Raw genomic sequence first — 27,068 nt, 5'->3', positions numbered from 1 at the left:
TTTCAGTTTTCCTCCTGAAATATGATGCTTGCAGTATGTCCAGATTACGTAAACTTCCATGACCTGTATACAAACCAATTCAGAACATAGGAAATATATTTTTTTTCTTACCCACCATTTCTTTGCCATCCATGTGGCTTGCAGAGGTGGGAAGAGACAGTGAACTAATTTTACTCTGAGAGGATTTTAAAAGCATGAGAGTTTTAGAAGTCCCCCCTCCTTCCAGGTACTCCTGCTGACTTCATTAATTTTCAGCCTGGTAAGTCACAGGTCAATCCCATATTGAAAACATGCTCCCACATTGTTAAGTAATGTCCTTGGTGAGAAACTACAATTAATACATAACAAACAGTAATATGTGAAAGACAATGTGTATCCTGAAAGAACAGAGCCTGCATTTTGTAAGCAGCTGCACAATGTATTTCCAGTTTCTAGAGGAGAAACTAAGACAGATCCCCTCTGTCCCGTGTAGCAGTATATTGCTCCACAAATTTATTGCAAGAAGTTGGGTTTTTTTCCCCTCTGTAAACAATTCAGATAGATGTGAACAACTTCCAAATAGCAACATAAGTTTAATTCATTTGTCTCAAGTGACATAACATATGTCATCAGTGCCTGCTGCAGAAGCAAGGAAGTCTGCTACGTTGTGTGTTATTATACTTTACAGCCATGCAAAAAATTGTTGCTAGTACAACAGCATTTTGAAGGAGGAATATATGTGCCAACTATGGCAAGCCTTTCTGCATCCACCTCCCTTCTTCAGGGTGTAAAATTTCATAATAATTTATTATAAGGGCCTTGGTAGGAAACTTCAAATTCTTGGAACGGAGTGGGTTACTGTACCTTTTCTAAGTGAAAAATTCCTTTGAGGTTAATCGGCAAAGTTTTCTTTGCCTTTTCATATTTTTATCTGCTGTGAATGTAAAATGAGATTTGGATGAGAAAAGTGAAGTTGGTGATTCACTAAAATGCTGAATCTACTTTCTGGAAAATTAAGCAATTGTTAATTTAAATTCTACCTATTTAGTAGCCTGTGTAGTATAGTTTGGCATTTGACAATGTAATTGTTTCAATGAAAAAATATAAAATCTGAATTAGAAGTGAGATTATATTTGTCTAATGGAGACAGTATTGAATAAACTCACTGGGTGCCACTCACCAATTTAATTTCTACCACAAAGAAATGTCACACAAACTCAGGTTCTGTAGCAAAGCAGAAAGTCTAGCCTGTTATGAAACCAATAGCCAACCTAACCCACCTTAAAGAGAAACTTTAAGCCAGACAGGAAGACCTTGGGCATTGGTGATAACCTTCCCAGTTCCCAAACTGTTTTTAAAAAAGTAATGTCAGTATTTGTGTAGTATGCTCAACCAAGAACCTGAACCTGTTCTCCAGCCCTAGAACCAACACAGCCTTCTTAAATTTGTATACAATTTCAGGGTGTGTGCCTATGTAGATAATAATATTAACTCTTTAGAAACATCATACCAAAAGGCTTAGAAGTAAGGTCAAATCATGGCACATGGTATCTATCATATCTATAACTGACCATAATATTTTAATGTCAAAACAATTAAAAAATATCAACAATTAAAAATATTGAGATATAGGAATGGAAAAGAGCCTGAGGACATGATAGTTCCACTTTTAAGAGTCAAAGAAGGTATTGAAAAAGTAAACTCTCCATTTAGCCATTTCTATACAGAGGGACCCTCAAAACTATTTATCAGCAAGTGATGACAAAAACAACTACAAAGAATATAAACAACTCTCCACACTGAACAGATGTTTTACCACTTACATGCCGCAGTCCTGAAATTTTCAGAATTACTCAGATGGTGCAGAAGCTGTGAGGCCTCATTGTTTATTGCTCCTAGTGGATATAAAATCAAATAATGATTTGTTTGTAATTTAATTTTATGGAAAGTTTGACACTGTCTAGCCCTGAACAATTGTGTTGATCTTTCAAAGGAGACATAAAACTTGAGGTTTGAACCACTTGTTTTCATTAATATCTGTTGAGGATGTGAGGTTGTTTTCTTTTTTCTTGGGGGTGGGGATGGCGTTTTGTTTTGGTATTTTTAAATTTTTTTTTGCGATTAGGAGTATTAGCATCCTGACAAAATTTCTGCTCTTTTACTAATTACATTAGTCTTATCTACATATCCTCCTGCAGCTTCAATGGAATACGGTTTGTTCCTCTCCTGATGTGTTGTGCAAAGCTGGTTTGCATATTAAATGTTTTGCTTAAGTGTGCCCAAAAGTTCCTACTAGCAACATGTAGCATAAATTTGCTTATTTGGCACTCTTTGTACCTTTTCTTTCTGACTCTTCAGTCTGGGGTGGGGCCAGAGCCAAAGGATGGGTGTGGAGAGCACTGGCCTCCTCCCCCTGTATAAGCAGAGCCTTCTTTGAGCAAAGACTTAGGAGTGAGCATTACTTTGGCATTTGTGAAGAAGGAACAAATTTCATTTCTTATATCATATGCTCTCCACAGGTTTCAGAAAGAACCACAGGGGCAAATGAAAACTAAGGGCAAAAGCTGATGGAAGCACATAGGAAAATCCTCAGCTCACTAATATTTCCTGTGCTGCACACTGGCTGCTTTTCAGTTTCCTTCTTTCCTAGTAAAAGTATGGGAGCGTCTTTCAAAACAGCTTAAATGACTGAAGTGCAAAATTTACATTCAGTTTCTGTGAGAGTAAGGCACCTAAAGCCACAAGTCCCTTGGAAATTGAATGAAATAACAGGGAGCAGAGCCAGAGGCATTATGTGGTCCCCTGGGAATTAAACCCTTGCCAAACCTTTTTATGTGTAAAATACTCAGGTGCTGCAATGGCAGGAGCAATACAGAACCTGGAGTAGACAGATAATAAACCATGATTAAATATAAACTACTGTCCTTTTTTCCCAAAATAAATGGTGCTGACTTTATCAGTTTTGAAGGATGCTTTTTGGCTCTGCTCTTGGGGCAATGGAAACTGATGATAAGACAAGCAAGTAAAAATAGGTGACATTGCACAGGTTAGTGAGACTGCTGGAAGAGATACCTTGGCATGAGCAGAGAAGTCAGCCTTAATGAATTTGTGGATGGGCTCTTATAAAGTTAAGGTACAGGCAAGGAGAGACAGTTTTGGGGTTGTGACTAAGGACATTCTGACTAAGAACATGTCCAAGCCACTTCTGCTTTTTATTTGGGGTGAAATGGTCAACAGGAACAGCCAACCACTGTGATATCTCAGCCCTTAAAATTTTTATGAGTTAGGAAAAACTACCAATATGTGCAAACAGTGTTTATGATTGACTGGAGGGAGGTGTGATTGAGACAGTGATGTATTCTGTGCATTGGTACAGCAATTTTTTTAATGTTTCTCTGTTTAGATGAATTTTAATGATACAAATTTGATTAACAAACAAGAGTTGATTTCTCTACTGGCAGGATCCATTTGCTCCATTGGAATTTGCAGGGGTGACCAGTTCATTGTGAATCTATAAATGTATACTTATAGACCTGATAAAAGAGAGGGAAAGTAGTGTCATAAAAAGTCATATCTGGTCAGCTTTATCTTCAGAATTATATACTTTGCAATAGTATAAGAAGTATTATTGGGCAATATAAGACATTTTTTCCTTAAAGTAAATGGCAGGAGAACAGTTAGCTATACAATATAATTTCATTTGACTTGGCTGACTTTTGATAAAATCATTAACCTCTGTGTTAGAAGGGTAATAATGTAAGACAATATTCCTGGCAAATTAAGTGTTATTTTTATTGGAGTTGAAAAAAAAAGTCAAAGCACGGCCACCATTCATCGTTTCTGCAAGTAAAAGCAAAATAAAACATGTTTTGTGTTAGTATATTTTGGATAAGTTATGAGCAACTGTCTTCAAGTGAGTGATCCAGAGTTCTTTGAACTTTGTTCTAGGAATGAGAGTCATAAACTCCCAGACAGTGCATGGGACTCTAAACCAGTAACTACTGAATGGAAACAGGATTGAGTGAGAGTCTTTGTTGGAGATTGATGTGAAGAAATGTTGCCAATTATTTGTCCAATAAGGCCCAGTGTGCTTTTTAGCAAAAGCAAGAACGAGGAGGAGACTTGGTTAGGTGAGGACACGATGCCATTGGGTGTCTGCTGGGATTCTTGGTTAGTTCAACAGAGGCACTGAGAATTTAGAATTTAAAAATCTGAAAACAAAGAATACCAGCAGCTAATTTAGTTTAGCTTATAAAAAACATGGTTTCTGGCAAGCTGAACAGAATCTTTAATGGATATGCAGGGAAGATATTTAGGTCTTTAATTTGTGAAACAATATTAGAACTAAAACAAAGTTTTGGAAGATAAAGAGAATGCTAGTGTTGGATATTTTCGATAAAATTCTCTATATGTAAATTAAACAAAATAGGACCGTTATAGAGCATATGTTAAACAGAGCATCCTGGCACAGGTACTCTTTCTGACTCAATTAAGCAATTAACAATCTCGGAAATCAAAAGCAATATTCCAGCAGCAAGTGGTAGTGCCCCACATGCATTCGTCTCCACTTCATTCCCTATCTACTGAAAGAGTTTCAGAGCTGGTGTTAAAATCTGGCTCTCAATACTTTGACACTGTCAGTGGAGAGCAAGTCCTTGTTCTTATGCATGATCTGTTCAGAAAGTAAATCCCACTGTTCCTGACACTTTGGTTAATAACCTTAGTCCCTGAAGCAGAAAATATGTGAGCACAGACAGATTTACCTGTACTCACACAGGAGCCACTTTCAAATTTGTTAAGATGCAGATAGGAGATGAGTAGGGTGCTCAAAATCTGGAAGCAGATTTCAACCTAAGCACATCACTCAAAGTGCTGTTTTGAACTTGGCCCTTGAGGTAGTGAGAGTAAGCAGTCAGATAAACCTCTTCTGCTCAGCCTCCTGGCTGAATTGATTTTCCCCAGAAAACATTCATGGAACAAACACTACTGGAGATATCAGTGTATATGCTTGGCTGGGCATTTTTTTTTTTTAAGTATTGGCTGCTTAAGAAAGGCTTGCATTTATTAACCTGCCATAGAAATTTTTTGATGGCTTGTGAGTATCTTTAGGGTTTTGCAGAAAGATGCTGGCATGGCAACCACCCATCCAAAACCAAAAAGTCATCTACATTTAGAGCAGCAGAGATTTCTGAGAAGGTCAGTTAAGCAAGGTGGCTTCAGATTTTGGCAGCCACTGTTTACTGAATAGCTGAGAGTGCAGAGGTCTTCTACACTGATGTGGTTTTTGTATTATAAAAGAAGTAATTCTGCAAGCAAGAGTATGGGCCACATCTAATCTGTGTAATAAATTAACAGCATTTTCTCAACATAACACTGAATTTATATGACCTTACTAAATCAAAATTATTTTCAATAATATCTTTATAATGAATAAATCTATGACAGCTGAGAAATTAAGTCAACTACATACTCTGTGCACTAAATACTTGAGATTTATCTGGGTGGTTTTTTTTGGTGTCTGTAAAACTCACTAGCTGTGAATTTTATGGTATTGCCTGAAGCATGTGTTTTCTATCAATATAGTGGGATCAGATAACCACTGAAGATTAGCTAGTAAAATTCAAATACATCAACTGCTGTATTTGAAGGACCATATATATAACCTCCCCATGCAGGGAAATCCCTGGAGCCAAGTTCAAGAAGGATGTTGATGCCAAATATGGAATTTAGGCAGAATTGAAATATCTAGACAGAAAAGTGTAATCTTGAAAGTCTTTGTTTAAGCTTCTGTTTAACCCAAGGGGTGTTAAAACTCCCTCAGAAGCTCATTATTTTCATTTTCAATGTATCTGGTCTTGAATAATGCACTACTTAGAACTGCTGCAGTAACAGACTTTATCCACAGGTTAATTAACATTTTGGTGTGTCATTCATTCCTGCATCTAACCACAGTCCATAAGCTGAACTCCCTTGCCTAAATCCTTAGAGGGGGCCTTAAAGCACTAGATAAGGCTGACCAGACCAGAGGTTGTGGTTATTGTTTCTGTTTGAATATGACCACTGGTATCTTTTTTTAATTTTTTTTTTCTGCTGTCTTAAAGGTTTGCAAGTAATCTTGCAAAAAGTTGCCAATCCATGCTCTGCTCTCTTCTCAGCCTCTATAAGGGGCTGAAGGCCAGGAAGAGTCCAGGGTTTGTTGGTGACTCAAGACAGTCCCAGATGAAACTTTAGTCTTTTGGGAAGCAGATATACTCCACTAATCCTACTGTAACAGGAACACAAGACAGAGAAAAATTCAGGATTGACTGATAGATATAAAGAGCAAGAGGAGTCTTAATATTTTTCTACAGGCTGTGAATATTTACCTGATTTCTGTTCTCCAGGGACATCACAGTGTTCTTATGAACTTTAAGGAAGTGTGGATCAAACCCTTAAATATTAAGTATGATAGCACCTAAATATTAAAGGCTTTGGTATTTAATTCTTTCTCTCTCACAACCCTGAGGTTCAGGTACATGTTCAAGGAACTCAGTAAGGGCTCCTGATGTAACCCTGCAACTCAGGTAAGTGTTGTGCAAGGCAACTGCAGATGATGGTGCAATGTTCAAGTTCCACCAACTCCTCTGTTCAGATTATGAAATGTGAGGCTTCCACTAGTTTACCTGTGGCGTCTCCCATGAATTACTCCAAAATATAATATTTTTGCACAGGCATTCATTCAAATTTTAAATAGTAAAATCAACAATTAGAAATCACTTATACTGTTCTTTACATTTTCAAAGTGCTGAACAAATATTAATTCAGTTTCTTCATAAAACTGCAGGCTCCTTGTGATACTAATAAGCTGGCTGAGTCATACCTTCATATTCATAAACCATAGTTTTTTTCCCCAGTATGTCTCAGAATTTATACAAATTGATTTTGAATCCATTTGTTTAAAAGAAATACAGCATTTCCAAAGCACAGGTTTGCATTATTGTATTTACTGTATGAAATTAAATTTGCAATATAAAACTGACAAGATTTTTTTTTATTTTTACGCAAGGTTGGAAGATCTTTGAAAAAATAGTATTTACATTTAATTTCTTTAAGTGCTGAAAATGTATCTTTCTCAGCTGAAAATGTATCTTTCTCAGCATATTTTTGAAGAGACATGGAAAAACTTCAATTCAATTCCTAAACTTTCTGGAACCTTATGCAATAGACCCAATGCTACCCGCCCCCCGCACCCCCCCAAACAAAACACACAACTTAGAACAAGCAGAAACCTTGTAGTGTCTTGTTGTAACCTTTCACTTCAATTGATAACTAGAAGAGCAAAAATGTGTACTTTGAAGGTGGCAAATTTCCTTGAACAAATGTCTTACAATATGTTTATTTTTACCCTGAAATGTGTGAAAACACTAACTATGGTTTATAAATATGAAGGTATGACTCAGAAAATCTAGTAGTGTCACATGGAGCATGGAGTTTTACCAAGAAGTGAGAGTGATTTATTTAATCCTTCTCCAGTTCAGGGCCAACTTCAGTTCTTATATATGCAATGTATACAAACATTTGTATGACCTGAAATCCCCAGTAACTATGCCAGTAACTATTGTGTAGAGGAAGGGTGGTCATATTTTCAAGCTCTATTGTAATCTATCCATTATGCTCTTGAGACTAGAATCTAGCACTTTGGGAAAGCTACTTTTAAAATAAAACATGTCAATTATTTTATTGGTTTTGAAGTAATGTAACTGCTGGCTTTCAGAACAATTAATGCATAGCACCTACTCTAACAGGGCTGAACGATTGCTCTGTACTACATCAGGAAAGTTTTTATTCAAGGGCAGTTCAAAAGGATATAAAATTGGCAGAAAGAGATGTACACTTCACTTGCACCCACTTGCATGTGAAATTGAAAGTGCTCACCCCCACCCCAAAGGCTGTTAAATGTTCATTGCCATGAGTTGGGAGAAAGTCTGTGAATTCAATTCTGCACCCAAATCTATTTAAGTACTTTATCTAATGGCTTTTTAAAATGAAATTTTTAAACAGTACCCAAGATTATTTCTTATCCTTCTAGTGTAGTACCTTAATCAGAGGTATGACATAAGTTCCTTCTTATTTATATTAAATCTGATCTTATTTGTCTTACATTTGTTGTTGCCAGGGGATCCTACCTCATCAGGACAGATGGACAGAGATCCCATTGGCACTGTGTTTCATTCGGCTAAAGCTGTCCCCTGGCTGTGGGAGTACTTCCAAGAAGACTAGGTGAATATGCTAAATCTGCCTCATGATCCATCTGTCTCGGTGCTTTCCCCAGCATCTGTCTGTCTGGGTAATGACTCTTTCTTCTATTTAGGTTCAATTTGCTGAAAGTTTGAAGGAACAACCCCAACAGCAACTCCCAGACTTTCCTTTTCCTCCTTCCTACCACTGCTTCTTTCCATAATAACTCCAGAAGGAAAGGGATGAATCACAACCTCGTGATTCTTAACCTTTTGGTGCATGGAAGCTTAATGGGATTCACAGCTCTTAAACGACAGCCCTAGGCTCCCAGAATGATGGATTGGTTAAGTATGCATCTAAAAGTTAATCTGCTAAGAGTCGGATTGCCAAAAGGTCACACTCTGTACAGGAGAAAAAATATGTGCCCTAAATGTAGGTCCCTTTCCTGGCTTGAGTGCTGCAGTTTCCCACTGTTCAGCCCTGAGGCTGGTTCTGCAATTGGGTGCTTAATGCCTTTTTCTTTTTCAGAAGCTACCAGTGAGTGAACCAGAGCTTTAGAATACTGTAAAAGTAATCCCATGTCCCTTTTTACTGAGTAAAAGTTGGCCAATTAAATGATTCACAGACAATGAAGGAAACCTGTCTTCTTTCCTGAAGAAAGTGAAACCACACCTTCCAACTACCACTAGGAAAAGCCCAAACCTGACAACTTAAGGAAATATGTGGATTCTCAGTATTTGGTATTAAGGAAATCTTCTGTATTCTTGGTCCTTTGCCTTTGAACTGTGCCAAATTGCACAAGTTTAATTAAATATCAATTAAGAGAGATAATAAAACAAATATTAGACTTATATTCAAGTCTATACCTTTCTGTCTAGGACATTCACCTTAAAGGGATGAATCTCTGTTCCCAAATGCATGCAATGTAAATTAGGGAAAATGTCCTTTGAAGTAGAGCTTAACAGTCTAATTTTCTTTATCCTGGGTGAAGGCCTTCACTATTAGCCCAGAAGCTGCTCTCTCTCCATGCCTGACCAAGTTAATGTTACTTTTTTATTCCCACCCTAAAATAAAAACTTCAGAAAGAAGTTCAGGGAGGTTACCTGCAAATTCCATTTGTCAGAGTGATTTTTCAAAAGCAGTTCATTGGCTTGAAAGGCTCAATTCCACTAGGTTTGCTAATTAGAAACTATTTCTCGAGTGGGTTGAATTGAGAGAGCATTACCATTCCCAGGAATAAAATAGAGTTGACAGTTGCTAGGAGTTCCAGAGGATGTGCCCTCGATGAAATGTTTACGATTAAGCCTCCAGAACATTATGTGAAGAAGAGATGTGTCACAAGGCATGACACAACTGGCAGGTGTAGGAGCTCTGTATGAGCTTGTAGCATACAATGGCAACTCAAGTCCAGCCCAAGTTGAGGTGAAGAGAGAGAGAGGAATGCTGTGACTCACAGGGATCTCATGAACAGGCCTGCCACAAACTCAGTTACTGTGAGCAGTTTGTGGAGTTTCTGCTTCCCCCTCCTCTGCTCCAAGGCTTTTCACACAGCACCTTGGATGAGCTGCTGTTACTGCAGAGGTGCTGGGCACCACGATAGATGAAACGTCCATAGAACATTTTAAAGATCATGGAACCTGCTAAGAAGAGACAACACAGAAAGGCCTTCAATATATTAATCCCACAAAATCTGTGAAACATTTGGCAATAGGTGGGTGGCCAGTAGTGTATCTGTCATGCTTTACAGGATTGTCTTGCTCAGGATTGTCTTGCTATTGTCTTGCCATCTGTCTGCTACAGCCATCTAATATCTGATTTGGAAGCTCTTTGAGCCAACATTTTCTGCTTATTTCAGGTAACACAATGATCCACCTCAGGCCCCAAGGTGCTGCCCCACTACTGACTCCATGAGACCAAATATTTCCAAACTAAGGATCAAAATCCCTATTAATATTTGTATCTGGAACTGCTTGAAAACTTTTGATCTACAAGAGAATGAGAAACAGAAAATAGGATGATAATCACAGCATTAGATCATCTGCTCTGGAGATATATTCTATTGACATTTTCTTTTTAATGCTCATTATCATGTCTTTCTTTTCTCTTCAATATTTTCTTTTTTAATAACAGAATGTCAGAGTAGTCCAAAAGCTCTCATCTTTCATTGATTATCAGACAATGCTTATATTAGAAGACACCTACTTTGGTCCCATTTCCAGATCCCTTTTCATGTACCCATCTTCAATATTCCTTGAAGCACAAAAAATCTTCCCTACTGAATTTGTCTTTAAAAAACATTTCTGCTATAGAAGCCTTCTGTTAATGCCAATAAAAAACCACTTAGATTTGAGGGACCAACTGCAGTGTCTAGAAAACTGACTCTGAGAAGAATGTGCACTCAAAAAATGCCTTGATTGAATTTATTATACTAACATATGTTAAAACTTCCAGTGCTGCAAAGAAAACTCTCTATATCATCTCCTCTCATTTACAGCACCAAAAAGGATAAAATTTTATTCTAATAAAGTGTGGTGTGTTTGAAGCTGCAAGTGGGGTAGAATAAGATACATTAAGTGAAATAGACATTAAAAGTGCAAAATAAGAGATGGGTACAAAACTGAATTTTTATCATGACAATCCATTAGTGTTTCGCAGCCAGGCAGACAAAAACAGTGACCTGGAACAAATCAAGAAGAATGATGCTTGACTTATGCTTCCTTCTGCAAATTGTGACCCATATACATAGTTTTTAATTAAAAATGTGTTTTCCTTATGAGATGATGAGCTAATTTCTGTTAATTTTTATAATTCATTAAAGACCCATGTAAAATTACAAATAAATGGGGAAAGAATGAGCTGGCCTTTGGACCAGCTACAAAACCCCCTCCCTGTGAAATAGAGAAATCTATCAGCATGTAGCTGTGTGCTGACTAGTTGCATAAGCCACCGTTATCCTCAGACAACCTTGACTAAATCTTGCCATCAATATTTAAAATAAATCTAGCACAAGCCATGTTTTTAAAATCCTAAGCTAGTCCTCTAGAAGACTGATTTTTTTGTCCCATAAATGACCTCTGGAAGGAAAAACACATGCACAGCACTTTCTTCCACAAGTGGAAAGATGTTCACCGCATATAGGACTGGCAAGCAATGTGCAGGAAAATACATTTACTTAAAACACTTTAAGGGAACTTCTGAAGGAATGCAGCAGTGCTGTCTAGCAGGATGAGCCCATGGGCCAGTCCCTCTCTAATTTTAAAAAGAACTTGCCCCTGTTAATTACTGTGTCTGACACTGGGCACACACATGACTCTGCATATATGTTTCTATCGGTTCATCTGCTCAAGTGCAATGTCTCAGGCAGTAGGACTGAGCTCTGCAGGTTGCCTTTGGCTGGGTATAACACTCTATGGTGTAAAGGCAAACCTCAAAGCTGGCTCCATACTTTCTCACAAGCCCTTAAGTTGCATTGCTTGGATCAGAAGCCTGAGCACTACATCAAATGTGCAATGCCACCAGCCTCTCCACGGCACATGCTGTGAGTGTGCTCTCACACACAATCACACTGTGCTCAGAGCAGTCCATGGCTGAGCAGAAAGGCACCATGTACACCCAGAGCATCTGAAAACCTGCAATAGCAACAGCAATCATTTATTGATTTATACCTGTGAATTTGGAAAGGACTCAGAACCACAGAGAGGTTGGGGTGGAAGGGACCTTTGGAGATCACCCAGTCCAACCCCCCTGGCAAGGCAGGGTCACCTAAAGCAGGTGACACAGGATTCTGCAATTGTGTTTGCATCAATAGTTAACATGCAATTTTCCACATTTCAGTGTCAGTCTACTGCAGAAGTGGCTGAAGCAAACTGATCCATATGAACCATTTTGTCACTCAGATTATTTGAAAATTTTGACACTTAAATATTGGCTTGTAATTGTTCTTGTTTTGGGCTGAAGGGGCTCATTCGTTTTTTGCCAAGAATATGGATACCCAAAAAATCCATTTAAAGCTTCACCAATTTCTGTTCTAAAGTTCTAAAACTTTGAAATATCAACTAGTAGTGTCTTACCAACAGATGGCTAGTGCAGATAAGCATTATATAGATTGAAACAAGCAAATATTGATCTGGACTCATGTTAAAGCAACACCCAGCCACTGGTTAAAGAGAGGCAGCTGAGAGTGAAAAGTGATTGCTTCTTGAGTGAGATCGACTGCAGAAATATCCTTTAATCTTGTGAGCCTAAGATGTGTAGGGTTTGGTTGACCTTGGTCCTTATGCACTGCTGTGTCTGAAAAAAAAGATTCCTCTAATTATCAGCACAAAAAAATACTACCATTTAATCATAATTCTCTTGAAATGGCAACTTTGATTTCATGGTAGTGTTTACAGTTCTAGACTCACTAGTTGTGTCAGAAATCCAAGCTCTGGTGAGCAAACCCCCTAAGCTTCACTGGAAAAAGCTTTTGAACTCACTGCTTCTTGCTCAAGAGGATGAAAAACAAACCTTAAAGCTGCCAATATTTATGTTTTGGGGAAACCAATTGAAAAAGAGAAAGAGATTTTCTGAGCTCAGAACAAAAATAGCATTTAAAAAAGCTTATTATGTTTTATCCCTTTGAAAATTCCCTTTTCATTTTAATTAAGCTCTCACAGGATTCATGGTGTTGGAAAGTTTTCAAAGAAACAGAGAACTTGCTTGCCAGGTTTTTTGTCTTTTTTCTCCCCTCTGCTAGCTCACACAGCTCTACTTGTTGCAAATATTTATTTGCTCTGAGAAAAGGAGCTGAAGCAGAGGAATTGCTGGGAGTGTTCAGGAAACCTAAATAATATTTAGAACAACTTCTACATATTATAGAGAGAAAAGTCCATAAGATTTTTCTGTTGTAGAAACACAGATCCAAACTGGAAAAAAATTGCTCAGGTTAAACTTTGAATTACTTCACAGTTGTAAACCAGGGTCACAGAAGCTTGAATTTTTTCACTAGGAGTAGAAAGATATAGCTGTTGCAACAACACATTGATTTGCAGTAAATTCTATGTAGTTTTGGCCTCAATTCCACAAACATCTAGCTGGTAATTTCAGATATGTGTTTCCTGAGGGGCTGACAGACTTTATCTCTTTCCCAATACCTCTGGCAGCTACTGTTTTCCCAGCACAGGATCATGACTTTTCTCTACATTTGGGAATTGGATACTGATGCATCCAGAGAGGCTCAGAGTGGCTGCTCAGCAGCTGCAGGGCTGGGACTTCTCCTTGACTCCATCCAAGAGCACTGTGTTTGGTGAGCCCTGAGGGCTGACATCTCCTCTACCTACAGGTCACAGTATGAGCAGGTCCCACAGCACCGCTGGGCATAAAATTACAGACATAAAAGGTCTGAGGCCTCTAAAAGACTGACTTTCATACCAACTTCCAAGGCAGAAATTAAATACAAGAATAAAACAGAATGGTTTCTGTTGAAAAGGCTGTTACAATCACTGAGTCTAGCTGTTAGCCTTACCCTGATAAATCCAGCACTAAACCATGTCCCTAAGTGCCACAGGTCTTTCACATACAGCTGGGTATGGCGACTCCACCACCTTTCCTGGGAAGCCAGTTTCAGAGCTTTACAAATTTTTTGATGACAAAATTTTTCCTAACATCCTATGTAAATCTTCTCTAGCATAACTTGAGGCCATTTCCTCTCATCTTGTCACTTATTGTCTGGGAGAAGAGACAGGCCCCCACCCGGCTACAACCTCCTTTCAGGGAGTTGTAGAGAACAGTAAGATTTCTTCTCAGCCTCCTTTTCTCCTGGCTAAACACCCCAAGTTCCCTCAGCTGCTCCTCACAGTACCTGTGCTCCCAGCCCCTCCCCAGCTCTGTTGCCCTTTTCTGGACGTGCTCCAGCACCTCAGTATCTTTCTTGTCAAAACTCACCACAGGATTTGAGGTGTGGTCTCACCAGTGCCCAGCACAGGGGGACAATCACTGCTCTGGTCCCACTGTATTCCTGAAACAGGCCAGGTTGTCACTGGCCTTCTTGGCCACCTGAGCACACACTGGCTCATGTTCAGTCCCTGTCAAACAGCACCTGCAGATCCTTTTCCACTGGGAAGTTTCCAGACACTCTGCTCCCAGCCTGTAGCACTAAGGAGGCTGTGTGCCTTGAGAGCAGCTGGCCTTGCTGTTCAAGATTGAGGGAAAGAAGGCATGAAGTACTTCAGCCTTTTCTCCATCCTGTTTCCCCCTGCATCCAATGAAGAATGGACATTCTCCATCAAAATTCAGTCCTTCAGTATGCTTCAGATTAAGTATTACTTAAGACTTACAAATCTTTATTATAGAGCTTGAAAATTGATTTGTATGTCATCTACTAAATGTATAAACTTCTCTTATTTCCTGTGACATTCTGCTGTGTTTAACAGGAGTCATATTTGTATATGTAGGAGTAGAATTTTGTCTAATTAGATATTAGAAATGTGGTTGCACTTGACACTTACACAAGGCTCCAGTCATACTCAAATCTCAAAGCACTTTACAAGGGAACAAAATAGAACAATCACTTTCTCCTGAAGAGCGAAAATGACAGAGGAAAAAGATGATGACCCAAATCACCTGGGCCTTCTGATTTCACTGCACTGGCTGAAAGGACCAGAGTAGCTTCATTCCTGAATTAGGGAAAATCAGGGCAGCATGACTCCATTTATAAAAACCTAGGACAAAAAAATGGCTATTAGGTTTAGAAACAAGTTTTTCTAAATTATTTACTTCTAGTTTTGTCTTGGTAAAAAACTATGTATGAAAGGTTTTCTGTGAATAATACTTAATGTTTCCAAATAGCATAGTCTATTTTTTCATGGCACTTTTTTTTTTCTTCATTTTTTATGAAGATCACCCATGGAAATGAAGCAGTTTGATGTAACAGCAAACTCCAAATGCTTTTTCTATCTCAATTTTTAACACAGCTATAAGTCCTTTCCTGGCAAAACATTGGTGTTACAACAGTGGAAAGACTTGGACCTAAGGACGGCAATCAAGTATATTCTCAGGTCTCCTGCCTCCAAAAATGCATGTGCACATGCGCATACATCCAAGGGTATTGTCAAAGGCTCGTGCCCATTTGAATTGTTATTAATGTTTGCAATCTAGAAATAAACCTTTTTGGCCAAGATTGAAAGATCTTCATGCACTGCTGAGTAATGCACTGTGTGCTGCAGCATACAAGTAATGACTGAAGAGTGTGAAACTCCAAACAGGCCTTTGCATTAAGATGAATAGAACAGCAGAACTCACTGAAGGGTTTCTGTATGGGTGAACCCAACAGTATGTTTGAAATAGATCAAAAGCAACTGCTGTATATTTCACACTTAAAAGTGAGGGCACAATGTATTGCATGCGCTGCCAGACAAATAAAAGTTTTTAAAAAGTGATGCAAGATTAAATGCCTCTGAATATTAAAGCTAGGCTCAGAAAATGGAGATATACTTTTTGGCAACTGACTGACATGCCAGCAGCAAACAAACTGGGGAGAGAGGGCTGAAATTAGCTCCTTTCTCTGCTAGTGTCTTGTCTATAATGAGGTCCCAGATTTTTCCCTTTTGTTTGTTATTTTTCCCTTTTGTTTGTTATTTAGTTCGTCTGAACAAATATCAGTGCTCACAGAGCATTCATAAATGATTACAGCCCTTTGTCTGAGCATTTGCTGTTTGGGATTTGCTTGCTGAGCATGCTGGTTGGTCACCTAAGGACACATCTACATTACACAATGCCGTGTCATGGGAGAGATAGCCAAGATAGCCCAGGAAAAAGGACAGTATGTCTGCCTGGCATGGTGCCACTCTGTGCACTCATTCAGCTCCCAGGGGCTGTATAAATGAGTTAGCTCAATTCAGTTGGCACAGCTCTGTGCTGACCTGGCTGTCCTGACTGGAACTGGCTTGTATGGAGGTAGGTCAGTCTAGATAGACTTTATCTTCCACATTTGGCTGACCTCAACTTTCCTTCTGCACTTTATTTCCAATAAACACATTATTTTGTCATTAATTTCTTTTTTGTTCCATAATTAAACATTCAGACCTAAAATTTACTTTCTGTGCACATTTACAGAAAAACTTTTTTCCTTGGTTGACTAGATGGAAAAAGTGAACAAAAAGTGGAAAAAAGTTTATGTAAAATACAATTAAGGATTCACAAACATTCTTAGAGATATATTTTCCCCGTGTTCACCCAGCAATAAGTCTTATGCTTGGCAAAGCTTGCTTATATATTTTATTATTAAATATATTACCCATAAACAACATAAGATAATTCATCCACTTAAAGAGTAATGAACAGCACTGCATTGTGCTCATCTGAATTTCTGGCATGTTCCTTTCCAGGTTACAAGGCTTTGTTAATCTAATCATTCAAAACTAATTCAGAATTACTTTTTTTTAATGACATAAGTGAATCTGAACAAGAAAAGGAGAGTGCGTTTTTGGGATAACCTGTAAATCATCCTGCTATGAAACTGTTATGACTTCTTACTGCTCCTGATTGAAACTATTTCGATGAGTTTCAAACTATGTCCACAGTTTGTCAGATGGCATGAGACCATATGATAGCTGTGAAAGAAGAAATCAAGGCAAATTTCATGTAAGCTTACCATAATGATAGTTTGCTCAATGTGTGTCTATGTGTGAATCTTGGTGGGCTTGAAGCATTGGGCCAGAGGATGGCCTTCTTCATGCCAGAAGGGAATTCAGGTGGGATTGGAGGAGTTCAGGCCCTATGCAGTAATACTGATGAGCTGGGTGTGTAAAGATGTCATCTCAAAACTACTGGGAGCTTTCTCTGGACCCTTCATCTCTGCTGCTTCTTTACAGTCCTTTTACAAATGAACTAGAACCCAACATGACCACTAGACAGCAAAAAACCCCACTAACAGTTATGTCAATAATAAATCTCAACATATATTCTTGTAATATTCTGTGATTTTCAGCTTAGAAAATGAAACACAGGGCAAAAATGTAAAACTATAAGATACAGACATTGTAAGAAGAAGAAGATTGCATAAAATTGGAATGGAACAAGAAAAGTTTCCACAGGAGAAGCTTAGGAAGGAAACTCTTTCACAATCTTAAGATACAGACATTGTAAGAAGAAGAAGAAGATTGCATAAAATTGGAATGGAACAAGAAAAGTTTTCACAGGAGAAGCTTAGGAAGGAAACTTTCACAATCTCCCAAGAAAACCCAACAGAGAAGCATATTTAATGGTGCACATCACAACTGCCTTTTGCCACAAGCTAGAGAAAAGTAAGACAAAAAAATGAGAGAAATTTGTGTCCTAGAAGGGAAGGATATTTGTATCCTCTCTGCAATCTGATGCTGGAAAATTTCATCGAAGGACTGTTGTTGGATAGGCTAACAAGCAGAGAAAAGGGGCTGTTTAGGGGCAGAAGACTAAAAAACATGCACAAACAAAGAAACAGAAATACCTAAAAAGGAGCATCCCATCCCTGCTCCACTCCAGGAACAGTAATGAGCTTGGGATTAACTGGAGGTTTCATGAAAATTTCTCCATGCAAGGAGTTTTTCTATTACTCCTGACTTTGCCTGGTAGACACATGGGCCCTACAGTAACAGCATATAAATTGGTGCACTAAATTACTTGGTGTGAGCCTGTTTGCAGGTAGCTGCACTGGACAATGCTGAGCCTGAACAGATTAACCCTGTCAAAGGGCAGGGATAGTGTTTAGCCAGCCTAGAAAATAAGCAGGATCCATCTATTGCAGTGTGGACAGAGGGACTCTCCATACTCCCTCAGGTTTGATGATCCTAAGACAAATTGATTGAATGCTTGCAGTGAAGAAAAACTGAAAATGTGTGTGTAGCCAGAATAAATGAATTTTATAAAAGGAAATTAATTCTCCAACTTCCCTCAATCCTAATAAATAATACCTCTACACCAAAATGAATGCAATATATATAGATTAAAACCATGGCATACACTAATGGACTAATGAGTGTGTACCAATGCAGCTGAAAAGTAAAGGGTGCCAGATTTATCCCTGCGTTACCTCCATTGCTTGCAGTTATGTTGAATTACATTGGCAGTGAATTTAGCCCTTTTACAAACACTTCAGCTGCACCATAGTCAACATTTTCTCATCACACTCACTTTCTTTCCTGCAGTAAGCCCTAAAACAAACAATAAAAAATAGTGGTAGACAAAGAAACCACCTTTTCTCATACACAGATTGCAGGCAGAAATAGCAGGGCATCAGCTAGCAGTTCTCTTGGCTTCCATCTGCCAATTTCATCCCTTGTAACATCAGCCTTTTCTTTGTTCACTCCAAGATTTTTGATGTCTGAGCAAGTGTTTTAGGGTCCAGACTCCAATCTAACCAGACTTTCTCTCTCTGACTGGCATGGGAATCAGCATGTTTTGTTTTGTTTTGTTTTGTTTTGTTTTTTTCCTAAAAAACAAGTCTGTAAGGTGTTGCAGCAGCTTATTTTATACTGCCAGGTAATGTTTTTACACACTATTCTCAAAAAAAAAGAAAAAAAAAAGAAAAAAAAAGAAAAAAAAAGAAAAAAGAAAATAAAAGAAGAAAATAAAGAACAACAAATAAACCAACCATCCCAAAAGGACTGTCATTTCTGTTGCTTGCAGAGACTCCTGCAGCCTTGCTAGCAATGATTGAATGACAGCTCCTGTCTTGGTGTAGATTAACCTTCATTTTGATGGGCTTCAGTTCTTGCTAAGCACATCAGCTTACCTGAGACACTGACTGGAATACTGTCAAGCATAAATACCATTTCATCTATGGGAAGCCACACAGCATGCGAGGGTGAATAAAATGTTGTTGTTTTGCAGCTGGTGAGCAAGTATTTCAGGACAATAATAAGACCACTATTAAATGTCAGTATGACTGCACTATATAATTCTGGATCACAAATAAAAAAAATCCCATCACAGAGCAGATTCAGCACTTTGCCCATCGGAAACAGCAGCAGTACACAACAGCTGAAAATGGTCTATTTTTGTATCCCCATCAATAGAAATCTGAGTAGCTGCTAACAATGTTCCATCTATGGATTTGCAGCTGCAGTTATTAATACAAAATTTCACCTATTGGTATTATTTGTACCTTTAAAAGGTCTGTCAATGTAATATCTTGAAGATTAGATATTTTCAGTTTACTCACATGATGTACATATATTTCCACCCATTTTTTCCTAGGCAGGAAATGCATCTAATTCATTTATTGTGAATTTGGCAGCAACCCCTGTATTTAAGTTGCTCAGCAGTGCTGACTATAATGGGATTGTTGTAGTCTTTCCATTCCTCCACTATTTGTATCCAGTTTTCTGCTGAGATGAATACCTCTGGGCTACAGCTGCATCTTTTCCATATTCTGTGACATTTCCTTAATCTTATTTTTCTTGTTGTTTAATATATTGAGGTTGTTAAAATAGCAATTTCCATTTTGCGTGTTGCTGACTTAGGACAACTGACTCAACAGCAGAAAACAACAGACTAAATGTGTGAATATTCTGTAACTAACTTTCAAGGCTACAGATAATTTGAAACTGGCTTGTGTTTTATGTCTAAGGCTAAAGCATATGACACGGAACATTCATCCCTTGCAAGACATGCTTCTCATCACCACTTTGTAAGGATACTTGTTGCATATTCAGTATTCCTGCCAATGTGTGTCCTCTGATAAAAGAGCCTTTTCATTCTAGATTGTAGAGAATCTTAGTCCAAAAGCCAAGATGTGATTTTCTTTCTGTTCAATGTTTTTCTGGTTTTTTTTGGCTGCTGAAAAAAAGAAAAATAAAAAGAGAGATGTTTCACTCTTTAAAAATCTGAGTTTCACCTAAGGTGTGACACATTCCCTTTAACATATCCTTCTCTGGAAATATGTATTTTAACCATAATCTCTGTTCAAATAAACATGATGGGGTCTTGCTCACACACAGAAATAGAAGCAAAATAAATATTTATTAGCCAGATGCTGAAGCACAGCATTTTCCAGCTCAGAAAGAGCTTAATAATCCCTGCTGATTTTTATCCTTGTGGAGCTCTAAAAATCATTTGTATCCTCTTTCTGTCAGCGTGAGTAGAAGACCAAGATGATGTATGATAGAAAGAGAGAAAGTTTTCCTTGGGAAATGAAATGAAATGAAATAAAAGTCTACAATTTCCAACACAGCCAAGCATTTTTTTTTTTTTTTCCCAGTATCTAAGACAACCTGTGCTTTGTTTACATGTTTCTCAATATTTACAGATATTTGATCATGGCAACACTGTCTTTATTATTCAGTGAAGCACCAGGTGCAGCACCCGTTGCAGGGACCTAATCCCGCGCTGAAGTATTGCAGATCTATAAAAGGTAAAACCAATCCTGGTAAGGGGTATAAAAATGGTCTGGTAAATTAACCCAAGTTTCTGTTCTCAGAGTAGATGTCAGTCTGAGAGATGGTCTCATCAACCAAAGTAACAACTGTGCTCTTTAAATAATCAATGCCCAATTACAATGATGACACCCTCACTGCACAGCTTTACGCTGGTCTTGTGCACAAAACCCATGAATCAATGAACATGGAGAGAAAGAGAGAGGGGTTTAAAACAGACAAGCTGGTGAGAACAAAGAAGGAAGATGGAGGTTTCAGAGTCTCTGAAGGATGAAATATTTGTTGAAAAACTAATACTTACTTGTCTGTCATAGACATGAAAAAAGATACAGGTACTGACACAGCTGTGCCACACTTTTAAGACCTTCTCTACATTATTATACAGAGTTTTGGTCAACCAGGAGCAATGATTTAAAACTGCAGTGGTGGAAGAGGGCTTTTTAGGACATGATCTGTCATATTTATATTTTGGTTTCAGGCAAAAAAAGTCCTTGAAAATGCTAAGTGGTTTCCATCAGGTCATGAATTCAGGAAATCTTTACTGAATTTGGAAAAAGATCTGATAACCACTGATGTTCTGGACCACTGGGAGAGGAGAACCTAGTTGTTTCATGTTTTGGGCTTGTCCTGGTTTAGGGCAAACTGGGGAGAAAACCTCCAAAGGGGTTCCTCTAAAAGCAGATTCAAGCAGCCCAGCTAGTTTGGGAAAAAGATTTCCTTGAAGAAAAGTGGAAGAAAACTGTTTATTTAACAGGCAAAGCATTAACCAGCACAAAAAATGAGCAATATTAAACAATAAAACCTCTTGCCAATCTGAAGAGATGACAAACTCAGAAAGTCCCTTCATGGGCTGTAGCTCACTCAGTCTAATCTTCCTCCGGCACTGGAAATGTCACAGCCCAGGCCCGGCCCAGTGGCCACAGGTGGAGCTGCTGCTGCTCTGGTGTTCAGTCCAGAGTGGGTTTAAACAGGTCCAAAGAAAAAGAAAAACTACAGTCCAGGGAACTTCTCTGCCTCAGCTAGCTAAAACTAACTAAAAGCAAAGGAGAGTTCTGTCCCGATCTCTGTCCATCCACAGACAGCACAGTCCAGGAGCAGGATGGGGGGAGCAAGTGCAGTTTCTGATAACAAACTCCACACTCCTTCTCTCCCCACTTCACTCTACCCCAAACCGAGTACATGAAAAGCACTAACAACTAAACTTTTATGTGCAGACCCTCATCTAGCATTCTAAGAATTGTATTTGAAATCAGCCCAGTGTATTTAGTAGTACTTCAGCATTTCTGTCTCTTGTAATACTTATTCACATTTCCCAATACTTCCTGAAGAACAGAACTGCAGTTGCTTGGCATTCCTAGTTTGGCAGCTGTGTCTCTCCTGGTCTGCAGAGGCACATTTGTATTTCTTTTATGTGGATCATCCTGCCTCACAAACAGCCGATGTTTACAAAGCACAGGGATAGGAAGTTTGGCTTTTATGCATTCAGTTGAAGCTGTTCTTTGTAGATTGTTCTCTTTCAAAATCCTGGAGGTGAGAGTGTCTGTTCCTCTGGTATTTTCCTCTGCAGGAGAAAGTCCTAATTACCCTAACAGGCAGACTGGGTGTCCACTGTTCTGGTCAAAAGTCTTCCTATCAGAAGGACAGCAAAAAAGTAATGATAAATCCTGCTAGATGCCACAAAAGAGATAGATTTTATTTTAAAAAAGCCTGGTTTGATTTTTAAATTTTTTTTAATATTAATTTGGCGCTTTTATTTGGCCACTCATCTGGTATTGTGATGAAAGTAAGACACTGAGAGTTTTCTTCTAAGATACCAAGAGCTTTTTGTGAGTTGGTCACTACTTAAATTGTCAGAAGTCAAATGCCATGGGTACTTTAGGGCCTTGATCCAGAGCTGTAAAAGAGGCATATTCTCATCTCTCAACCAAGCCGTGTTCTCAGGGACCCAGAAGCCTCCAACAAAGAAGTTCTTGCTTTTGATATTCTATTGTTGATTTTTTTCAAAGCCTCATCTGCTAGTTGGCCTGAAGGGAATAGCTCAGTTCTTAAGCCCTGAATGTCTCAGTTCTGCCACAGAAAAGCTATCTGGCTGTCTCATTGGTATCATCTTCAGAAGCTTCTGGTGAGAACTCAAGATTGACAGGTTCACTTGCTGATCAGGGTTGTGATCTCCACCTTGTTTCTAAGGATTTTTAAAAGCCAAATACCCACTGTGCTTAACTTTTTTTCCCCGCTGGCCTGGATATATATGTTATGATCTGTGGATATGATACTCATGCACAAATGACTAAGTCCCTTCTGAATTTCATCACTTTTAGAAACAGCATCCATCAAAGTTATCTGCAATTAATTGCATTTCACATGCTGAATGCAAACAATTTTCTTCCATAAAAGCCTTCCATAAACTGAAAAAAAACCCATTCACAAATGGTTCCTAAAGCCAAAATTACTGGTGTTTGAAATGCCTGATGCCACATTTCCAGGCAGAAAGAATGCCAGGTTGATATTTTCTAATTTTATTTTCTCTGTAGAAAAAAAGTTTCACATAGTTACTTAACCTTCAAAAATGCCTGAAAAAAGAATACATTTTGGGGAAGTCTTTTAATTTCTATTAGTAATCTTCTGTTCCTGATGTGGGTTGGCTGTTGGGTGGTTTTGTCTCCACATTGATCCTGTGGAGGGTCTAAGCAACAAACTGAAGCTTTCAGATTTTCAAAGGTAACAATTTCACTAGCCTCTTTAGACAAAGGAGTGCCTTCAGTTTTCATGCAGACCATTCAGCTTTCCTGCTGTTTCTCACCCTGGTGACATGGTTGTTCTGTTTGGATGGAGTATAGCTAGTCAGGTCCTTTCCATAAGGAGAGGTTTACAGATATCATGAAAGGCATGTAAGGGTTTAGACACTATTCCTGGAACAGCTGTAACAGATTACACATCTGGACACATATGGATAACACAAAAGCAGTTCTGAGAAAAATCCTTCCAAATATTTTTGCATTTACTTCCCAAATATATTAAACCATTTTCACAAAGTCTTGGTATGCAGCTAAAAAATTCATATTGAAATAAGTCATAGAAATAATCTTTCAGGGCAGTATCAAGTATTTTTGTTCCCTATTTAAATTTTACCAACAAGGAATTCAGAAATAATCTGGCAGAAATTTTTTAAGACAATGCCATCATAACCTAATACCTTATTTCTTACAGAAATAAACTATGACTCTTGCTTGTTCACTAAACAAAAAGCCTTGACCTTTTCTGCCTTCACTGAGGATCTACCTTGATGCTCTTGGCCAGCAGCTGACTGGCTATATGAACAAAACCTGAGCTCTTGCAGACTGTTGCTCATTTTTATAGTCATATTTGGTTCCCAAGGTTATAATCACATTTAGTTTTCCACAAGTTTACAGTACCTTCTCCCACCAGTTATATAACTTAGGTGTGTGAGATGGAAGGCACTGTAAACAGCTGTCCTCATAGCATCTAATATCTCTAGAAGTTGCACAGAGGGTCAGGAGAAAGTCAGGGTTCTCAGAGCAGATTACAAGGGGTCCAGGATAGCTTAGTTTTATCTCCAGACATGTTCAGGCATGTAAAATCACAGCAAAATTTGTTTGCTGGCCTTGAGTTTGCTACACAAAGGAATTATCTTTCTTCAAACAGATCTTCATGATAACTGCCAGATAAGGTCATACTCCAGCCTCCCAGTCATGTTCACACAGATTTAATATTTTTAGTAAAGCTTCTTTTTCTTGGGTAGCTCTTAAAGGTAATAAAACTAATAGCATGAACTCTAACTGCATGAGTACTCTCTGATACAACTGATAATGGATCCAGGCTAGAATAAAACTGGTGGTTAAATTCTTCAAGTCTGACTTTACTGGTGAAGACCATTTGAAAGTAGGGGACCCCTTGATATTCCAGCAGCAAACACTAGCAAATGCACAGAAACTTTTTACAGCATGTAAATAACAGCCTCCAAATAGCCTGGGTAGAATCTTTCTTTTTCTGCTTGAGGTGATTGTCTAGTGAGAGAAGTTTCCTGGTTGAAGGGATAAAAAATTTAAGCCTGAGGCCAGCATGGAAAGCTTCTATGTCCAAAGAAAACCTTCAGCTTGTTTTCCAACTCCCACTGTCAACAGCCACTTCTTTCACTGCTTTCAGCAGAGGATGTAGGCTTCTTTCAACATTTTTGCATCCTGTTGGTTGCCATGAGCCAGCTTTTTCTGGAGGTCAAATATGCTCTTTTGAATAACTTAACACCTCCCTAGAAAACCTGTCTTCTCTCCTTACATCACAGACTTAATAGCAGGCATGCTATTATATATATATGTATAATAGTCTACATCAGGCATGCTCCCAATATACTTCTGGTTTTTCAAAGTGTTAAAAATGTGGAAAGCAGATTTTGGGCTTCTCAAAATGCATAATTTTCAATATGTTCCTGAACTTAATGCAATTTAATTCATCAAAAAAATCTAAATTTTATTAGTTTACCTTCAGAAGCTCTGGAGTTTTGCATCTGTGCCTTCATGCTAAAGTACCCACCATAGCCCCTGGCATGGTGAAGCCTCACACTCAAACGAGGTTTGCTATTGACATCTTCATGAACTTTGAAATACATTCTTCACTCCTAACTTTTCAAGAAGCCTTACCTGCACCTACGTGCTGGAGTTAAGTGAGTTCATGCTAGCTTCCTACATATGCTTGACATCTGCGTAAGGAATACACTTTCTAGTGATTTTTGGATGCATTCTGCTTCTGTGCTTAAAGTTTGTCTTTCTGCAGTAGCATATGAATGTGTAAAGATTCACATTCTTCTGGTACTCTTATTTTATGCTGCTTCCATTTAATTAACCTAAGAACATTGCAAGAAATGATCAAATGGTTATGTCTCAGTACATTACATTTTCCTGTGGTTTTTGACAGCTTGAAAAGTCAGGTTTTTTCATAATGATCCTATTTAACATTTTTTACCAATTTTTATCTGGTTGTGTCTCAAAATCAGTAATAATCACATTTATTTTAATATATTTTTGTTATTTACAATATATTTATTACATGCTATAATTATTATTTATGTGGTTTATATTGTTTTCTAATCACAGCTGACCACTATAGAGTCATCACAACAGTTAGAGTACAATACTTCTGTAACAGAAAAAAATGAGGCAAAAAGTAGTATTAGGGTATTATGTCTTGAAATTACAATGTCTTCTTAGGGGAAATCACATCTTCTTTATTCTGTGGGAGTGCATTACCAGTTCATCTCAGAGAAGGAAAAGGGACATGATGTGGATGTGTGTACCAAAAAATTAAAGACTCTATGTATTAAGATTAACTTTTAAACTTCAAAACAGCATATTTTATAGAAAAGTTTGGAGACATTTCCTCTCTAAAATAAAAGCAGAATTGTACATAATATTTTGTGTTTCAAAATGTTATTTATTACATTCACAGTTAGATTTTAAACTTGTTCTGTTAAGTTTCTTCTTAAGGTTGTTTATTCCCTGATTAAGTGAGCACAATGCAATAGACATGTAGCATCACCAGAAATGAAGATGGCTCAACAGAGAAAAAAATTATTTGCATTCATATTGGGAGTAGAAAATCAATGCTGAAAGTTTCATATTCCCATAGCAGTAGCCAGTCTTTCAGACTGATTTTTGATTTAAAAAATCTCAAGAAATAACTAAGAACACCCTAAGCAAAAGAGTAAAAATCCAGAAAAAGCTTCTATCTGTTTGCCTTTTATTCCCCATAATCCAGCCGTTGTCTGCAGCTTTCTTCCAAATACCTGTACTCTTAATGAGCTGCTGCAAAAATTCCACCTTCATTCCAATTTAGGAATGAAAGCAAGCAAGGTGAACCTTGTCCAGTATCTTGGAGTCAGACAGGAGGTCAGATCTCTGTTAATATTACATACTACTTCAAAGACAAGTAGAGGTTTTATGATGATAAAATCATGATAACTGAATCACAGCCCTTCTGTTTACATGCATGTATGCCTATATATAATTGACCACCTTTTCATGATAATTTTTTCTCTATAATTTTTCACTGTCTGTATTTTTGCTTAAATCTTTCATCCTTGTAGAATAGACTTTTAAAATAAGCTACACCCTGCAGGCTGGGAAGTACCACTACTCCCCTGGTTTCTACTTGTTATACTTTTACCTGGACATTTAACACTGGCTATGCTCAATGACCTCTGTTCTGATCTGGAATATCTCTTGTGCCTTTTGTGTTCACTGCCTCCTTTTCCTACTTCAGAGGACAGGTACTGCATTTGCTCTTTTGCTGTCTGCAGGTGTTTCACCCATTTTATGAAGTCTCAGAAATAGCCAGTACTGGCTTTAAGATTTCTTTAGTCACACTCACATAACATTTAATCAAATCGAGTCAATTTGAGAGCATCCTTTTTAGCTATGCACTATGCTTTTCCCTTTATATATTCCAGCCTGAGATAGAATCCTTTTAGCT

This window comes from Passer montanus, unplaced genomic scaffold, assembly GCF_014805655.1.
Source record: "Passer montanus isolate IOZ18808 unplaced genomic scaffold, ASM1480565v1 scaffold13, whole genome shotgun sequence".
NCBI classification, from domain to species: domain Eukaryota; kingdom Metazoa; phylum Chordata; class Aves; order Passeriformes; family Passeridae; genus Passer; species Passer montanus.
Note: the sequence above shows the minus strand (reverse complement) of the source record.